The 7,497-nt window shown below is 40.7% G+C and overlaps 3 non-coding genes across 3 annotated transcripts; 2 read left to right on the top strand and 1 right to left on the bottom strand.

Annotated features, from left to right (window-relative positions):
• The first annotated feature begins 2,822 nt into the window (after window positions 1–2,822).
• TRNAM-CAU (transfer RNA methionine (anticodon CAU)) lies at window positions 2,823–2,896 on the top strand. Its single transcript has one exon. It is a non-coding gene; the product is annotated as a tRNA-Met (tRNA).
• A 129-nt stretch (window positions 2,897–3,025) lies between these two features.
• On the bottom strand, window positions 3,026–3,096 carry TRNAG-GCC (transfer RNA glycine (anticodon GCC)). Its single transcript has one exon. It is a non-coding gene; the product is annotated as a tRNA-Gly (tRNA).
• Window positions 3,097–3,802: 706 nt separating this feature from the next.
• Window positions 3,803–3,890, top strand: TRNAS-UGA (transfer RNA serine (anticodon UGA)). Its single transcript has one exon. It is a non-coding gene; the product is annotated as a tRNA-Ser (tRNA).
• Window positions 3,891–7,497: the final 3,607 nt, after the last annotated feature.

The raw sequence follows: 7,497 nt of genomic DNA, 5'->3' as shown, positions 1-7,497 counted from the left end.
TTATTGCAATAGGATAAAGGCTAGGAGGATTTGAAAAGTATATGGCATCAAGATTTCCAAAGTTCAGCCAAGGCTTGGCTCAGGACCCAACTACTCGTCGTATTTGGTTCGGTATTGCGACCGCACATGACTTTGAGAGTCATGATGATATTACCGAAGAACGCCTTTATCATAAAATTTTTGCTTCCCACTTTGGTCAGTTGGCAATAATCTTTCTGTGGACCTCTGGTAATTTGTTCCATGTGGCTTGGCAAGGCAATTTTGAAGCATGGGTACGCGATCCCTTACATGTAAGACCCATTGCTCATGCAATTTGGGATCCTCATTTTGGTCAACCAGCTATAGAAGCCTTTACCCGAGGAGGTGCTCCCGGTCCGGTCAATATTGCTTATTCCGGTGTTTATCAGTGGTGGTATACCATTGGCTTACGCACTAACGAAGATCTTTATGCTGGAGCTCTTTTCTTGCTATTTCTTTCTGTCATCTTTTTAATAGCGGGTAGGTTACATCTACAACCTAAATGGAGACCAAGTGTTTCATGGTTCAAAAATGCCGAATCCCGTCTCAATCATCATTTGTCAGGACTCTTCGGAGTCAGTTCTCTAGCTTGGACAGGGCATTTAGTTCATGTCGCTATTCCTGAATCAAGGGGAGTGCACGTCAGATGGGATAATTTTTTGGATGTATTACCGCATCCCGAAGGTTTAGAACCGCTTTTCACAGGTCAGTGGAATCTCTATGCTCAAAATCCTGATTCTAGTAGTCACTTATTCGGTACCTCCCAAGGGGCGGGAACTGCTATTCTAACTTTTCTCGGAGGATTCCATCCACAAACTCAAAGTTTATGGCTGACTGATATGGCTCATCATCATTTAGCTATTGCACTTGTTTTTTCAATTGCTGGTCATATGTATAGAACCAACTTTGGGATTGGTCACAGTATGGAAGATATTTTGGAGGCACATGTTCCTCCAGGAGGCCTATTAGGACACGGACATAAGGGTCTTTATAACACAATCAATAATTCTCTTCATTTTCAATTGGGTCTTGCTTTAGCTTCTTTGGGGGTTATAACTTCCTTGGTAGCTCAACACATGTATTCTTTACCCCCTTATGCATTCATAGCACAAGACTTCACCACCCAAGCTGCATTATATACTCATCATCAATACATTGCCGGGTTCATTATGACAGGAGCCTTTGCTCATGGAGCTATATTCCTCATTAGGGATTATAATCCGGAACAGAATAAGGATAATGTATTGGCGAGAATGTTGGAGCAGAAAGAAGCTATAATATCTCATCTTAGTTGGGTTAGTTTATTACTAGGTTTCCATACCTTGGGACTTTATGTCCATAATGATGTTATGCTTGCTTTCGGTACTCCAGAAAAACAAATCTTGATCGAGCCCATATTTGCTCAGTGGATACAATCTGCTCATGGTAAGACGTTATATGGTTTCGATATACTCCTATCTTCAACAAGTGGTCCATCATTCGATGCAGGTAAGAGCATATGGTTACCCGGTTGGTTAAATGCTATTAATGATAATAATAATTCATTGTTCTCAACAATTGGTCCTGGAGACTTTTTGGTTCATCATGCTATTGCTCTAGGTTTGCATACAACTACATTGATCCTAGTTAAAGGTGCTTTGGATGCGCGTGGTTCCAGGTTAATGCCAGATAAAAAAGATTTTGGTTATAGTTTTCCTTGCGATGGTCCGGGACGGGGTGGTACTTGCGATATCTCGGCCTGGGATGCTTTTTATTTAGCAGTTTTCTGGATGTTGAATACTATTGGATGGGTTACTTTCTATTGGCATTGGAAGCATATAACATTATGGCAGGGTAATGTAGCACAATTTAATGAGTCTTCCACTTATTTAATGGGATGGTCAAGAGATTATCTATGGTTAAATTCTTCACAACTTATTAATGGATACAATCCTTTTGGTATGAACAGTTTATCTGTTTGGGCGTGGATGTTCTTATTCGGGCATCTTGTTTGGGCTACTGGATTTATGTTCCTTATTTCCTGGCGTGGATATTGGCAGGAACTGATCGAAACTCTTGCATGGGCCCATGAACGCACGCCTTTAGCTAATTTAGTTCGATGGAGAGACAAGCCAGTAGCCCTTTCCATTGTTCAAGCACGATTAGTTGGATTAGCTCACTTTTCCGTAGGTTATATATTCACTTATGCAGCTTTTTTAATTGCCTCTACATCAGGTAAATTTGGTTAATTCTTCTTCATCAATTTCTCTGTGGGGTATTGTCATTGATACAATGACAATACCCCACAGAGAAAAAGTAATCAACATAATATTACTCCATCTAAAATCTGATCTATATTTTGATTCCTGGTAGGTAATAGTACCAACTGAACTATTATGGCGAGAAAGAGTCTCATTCAGAGAGAGAAGAAGAGACAAGCACTGGAACGGAAATATCATTTAATTCGTCAATCTTTGGAGGAAAAAAGCAAAGTGTCATCATTGGATGACAAATGGGAAATTCATAGAAAATTGCAATCTTCACCACGTAATAGTGCACCTACACGTCTCCATCGACGTTGTTCTTCGACTGGAAGACCTAGAGCCAACTATCGAGACTTTGGATTGTCCGGACACATACTCCGTGAGATGGCCCACGCATGTTTATTGCCCGGGATAAAAAAATCGAGTTGGTAGGAAAAGAAAAAAGTAATTGAAGTTTCTTGTGATAATGGGATATAGTACCCCTATCCCTATATAGGGATAGGGGTACTATATCCCATTATTGTTTTGTGTACCCATTCTGATTATGATATAAATCAATGGTGCGGAGTAGAGTAGTCTGGTAGCTCGCAAGGCTCATAACCTTGAGGTCACGGGTTCAAATCCTGTCTCCGCCAGACCAGAACATACGAAGTATTTTGGTCCGGAAAGGATTGCTCTCTCACTTATAAATTTATAATTGAATTATAAGTGAGGAAAAGAAACGATCAATACATGAACTATTCTTTTTCATATTCCATGTGAAGGGCGGGTAGCGGGGATCGAACCCGCATCTTCTCCTTGGCAAAGAGAAATTTTACCATTCAACCATACCCGCATTTCAATTATATGAATATATAGATATTCATATAATTGAAATGGAAAATACATATATGTTCAATCCCATTCGTAAGTAGATACCATTTTTGAATGGTCCAATTATTAATTCAATTACGGATATGGAAAACCCCTCCTCCTTGGGCCTGAAGTAAAAGGCCCTTCAGAAAAGCTATAAAGCCCTCCGGGAGGAGGGGGAGGGAGTGTGAACCTAAAACATCTAGAACATATCTAAGATATGAAAGAATTAAGGATACCTACAAAAAGGACTGATCCGATCCATAATGATACACCCGAAAATACAACATTTTTGCTACTTGACCAACCATCGGGAGAGGCAAGTGCAACAGGTACACCAATCACTAGTAAAAATGAAATAGCAATTAATGCAAACACAGCCGATTGGAAAGCAATAGTCATGGTTGTGATCTTACAAGCTCCCAACAGATTGAATAGACTATACCATCCGATCCCCAATTTTCAATTCTGATCAAATGCACTATGGAAAGGATTTGACCATAAATTGATCGAGCTTTCAAACTTTTTCAATTTGATATTTGAGTGTGAGAGGAGAGGGAAATTCGTTTCTTTTTTTTCCATTCCAGATGATGAAAAATCATCATATGTCACAGGTATAGTTGGTATCGACCCGACTTTATGCTTATAGTTAGGGATTATACGAAGGGGTAGAATAGAAGTTGTCCCCGGGAGAGATGGCCGAGTGGTTAATGGCTCCGGTCTTGAAAACCGGTATAGATAAAAAAACTATCGAGGGTTCGAATCCCTCTCTCTCCTTTTGTTTTTCAACAATTGCATTTACCGGTCCAATAAAAAAAAAAAAGAGAATAGCTCGGCTGTATATAGCCGAGCTACAAGGATCCAGTTGGAAAAAGAGTATTTGAAAAGACTCCTATCCCGCCGATATGGGAGATAGATGTAATGAAATTGAATCGATTTTTCTTCCATCTGGTTTGATCTATTGTTTCAGTTAAGAGGAGTCATGGAAAGGACAGGTTCGAAATCACGATCAATCCCTTTCTCAAATCCTGCTGCAGCTGCACGAGCCCTTCCCGCATGCCACAAATGACCTACGAAGAAGAAAAATCCTAGAACGAAATGGGAGGTGGATAACCAACTTCGGGGAGAGACATAATTCACCGCATTGATTTCGGTAGCTACACCACCCACAGAATTTAAAGAACCTAAAGGAGCATGAGTCATATATTCTGCTGAACGTCGTTCCTGCCAAGGCTGTATGTCTTTTCTCAACTTGCTCAGATCCAAACCATTAGGGCCCCTTAGGGGTTCCAACCAAGGAGCACGGAGATCCCAAAAACGCATCGTTTCCCCTCCAAAGATAATTTCTCCAGTCGGAGAACGCATAAGGTATTTACCTAAACCAGTAGGTCCTTGGGCAGACCCCACACTAGCTCCAAGACGTTGGTCTCTAACTAAAAAAGTAAACGCTTGAGCTTGAGAGGCTTCTGGGCCGGTGGGCCCATAAAATTCACTGGGATAAACGGTATTGTTGAACCAAACAAAACAACAAGCAATAAAACCAAAGAGGGATAGAGCCGCTAAACTATAGGACAAATAAGCTTCTCCGGACCATACGAATGCACGGCGAGCCCATGCAAAAGGTTTGGTTAAGATATGCCAGATACCACCGAAGATACAAATGGAACCTAACCATACATGTCCTCCAATTACATCTTCTAGATTGTCCACGCTAACGATCCATCCTTCTCCTCCGAAAGGAGATTTCAGTAAATAACCAAATATAGCACTTGGGTTAAGTGTCGGGTTCGTAATTTTTCTTACATCTCCACCGCCGGGAGCCCAAGTATCATATACACCTCCAAAATACAAAGCTTTTAGCACTGGAAGAAAAGCACCAACACCTAGCAAGATTAGGTGAATACCCAAAATTGTGGTCATTTTGTTTCTATCTTTCCATACATAGCCAAAGAATGGAAAAGATTCTTCTAAAGTTTCGGGTCCTATGAGTGCATGATAAATACCACCAAAACCTAAAACCGCAGAAGAAATTAAGTGAAGTACCCCAGATACAAAATATGGAAAAGTGTCCACGATTTCCCCACCAGGACCGACTCCCCATCCTAGAGTAGCTAGATGGGGAAGCAGAATCAATCCTTGTTCATACATAGGTTTTTCCGGTACGAAATGAGCCACTTCGAATAGGTTCATTGCTCCGGCCGAGAATACAATTAATCCGGCATGAGCCACGTGAGCCCCAAGCAATTTACCCGACAAATTGATAAGTCGGGCATTACCGGCCCACCAAGCGAAACCAGTGGTTTCTTGATCACGACCAGCTAAAGCTATAGTTCCATTAAAGAGCGTTTCCACGGGGTAGGACCTCCTCAGGGAATATAAGGTTTTCATGAGGCTGATCTTGAGCCGCCATCCAAGCACGAATACCTTCGTTCAGGAGAATATTTTTTGTGTAGAAAGTCTCAGATTCAGGATCTTCTGCTGCATGGATCTCCTGGGAAACAAAATCATAGGCACGTAAGTTTAGAGCTAGACCAACTACTCCAATGGCACTCATCCATAAACCGGTCACTGGCACAAATAACATGAAGAAATGTAACCAACGTTTATTGGAAAAAGCAACCCCAAAAATCTGGGACCAGAAGCGGTTAGCAGTGACCATGGAATAAGTCTCTTCGGCTTGAGTCGGGTTAAAAGCACGGAACGTATTTGCACCATCATCATCTTCAAATAAAGTATTTTCCATGGTAGCACCATGAATAGCGCATAGAAGAGCAGCACCCAATACTCCGGCAACTCCCATCATATGAAATGGATTCAAGGTCCAATTATGAAAACCTTGAAAGAAGAGGATAAAACGGAAAATAGCTGCTACACCAAAACTAGGTGCGAAAAACCAACCGGACTGTCCCAATGGATAGATCAAAAATACAGAAACAAAGACAGCAATTGGAGCAGAGAATGCAATTGCATTATAAGGTCGCAATTGTACAGATCGAGCAAGTTCAAATTGACGTAACATGAAACCTATTAGACCGAAAGCACCGTGAAGAGCAACGAAGGTCCATAGACCACCTAATTGACACCAACGAGTCAAATCTCCTTGTGCTTCGGGACCCCATAATAGCAGCAAAGAATGTGCTAAACTATTAGCAGGAGTAGAAACTGCGGCAGTTAGGAAATTACAACCTTCCAGATAGGAACTGGCCAATCCGTGAGTATACCATGAAGTCACAAAGGTTGTACCCGTGAACCATCCACCTAAGGCAAAATAGGCACAAGGAAAGAGCAATAGACCGGACCAACCCACAAAAACGAAACGGTCTCTGCGTAGCCAGTCATCCACAGTATCAAATAAAGTTTTTTCTTCTTTAGAAGACTTTCCAAGGGCTATAGTCATAGCGATCCTCCTATTTCACTATTTCGACCATTTCCGAGCACCCTATATGATCAAAAGGTATACGATGAATTGGGGACAATTTTTCATCCATCATCCTTTCAAAAAAAAATAGGGTTCCGAAGATTCGTTGTTGGAACAAATATTTGAAACTCGACCGAACCGATTCAATATAGGTAAATGCATGATCGCTCGATCCCGAGTTTTCAGAGTTCCTATCTGATCCTCGAATCACCTATTGAATAACATCGATGGAACAATTTAAGGGGAGGGAAGTGCGCTTTCTGCCTTCCATTGACCAGATTCTATTCACAATATATATTCCATTCAATATTTTTTATTCATTCTCGTCTTGAACCTTCTGCAATGCAACAAAATGAAAAGGAGTATTTCTATTCTCTCTCATCCATCTCTATGTATACTACATCGTGGTCCGATACGAATGAGTCTACGGGCAGGAACGAGTCGATTTTTTCATAACTCATAGAGCTAAATGAAATGACTCCAAAGTTCTTCTCCTTCTATAGCAAGAAGTTATATATTGAACCATTGTGATCCAAAAGTGAAACCCTTTTTTTTCCCTTTTGTTTTCTCTTTTCACATCTTAATTTCGATCCGTTTCTCACCGGTGTAATCACCATACGGTACATTCATATGAAAATATTTAGTACATCGTAACAGAATCACATATTTTATTTGTGTATCAATTTCGTCTAAACAGAGAAAATACGTTGTCCGTAATTCGGCTCGGAATGGACTTACTTCAGGATCTATATCTCTTTCTGTCCAAGGAAGGGAGAAGAGATCATAAAAATCGATCCGACGAAACATTCAATCAACAACCAAATAGGGAGTTCGATCAACTAAATAAGATCGATTAATTTCGGATAGGAAAGGTCTCCAAATCTCCATCAAATTTCAATACCAGAGTAGCTTATATATTCATAAGCCAATGGGTCAGGTTCACTTACTTCTCCTCCATTTTTTCCA

Source organism: Pinus tabuliformis, chromosome 7 (genome assembly GCF_031772625.1).
Source record: "Pinus tabuliformis cultivar Carrire ecotype Pingquan chromosome 7, CPIR1, whole genome shotgun sequence".
NCBI lineage: Eukaryota > Viridiplantae > Streptophyta > Pinopsida > Pinales > Pinaceae > Pinus > Pinus tabuliformis.
This window is presented reverse-complemented; position numbering and strand designations above follow the sequence as displayed.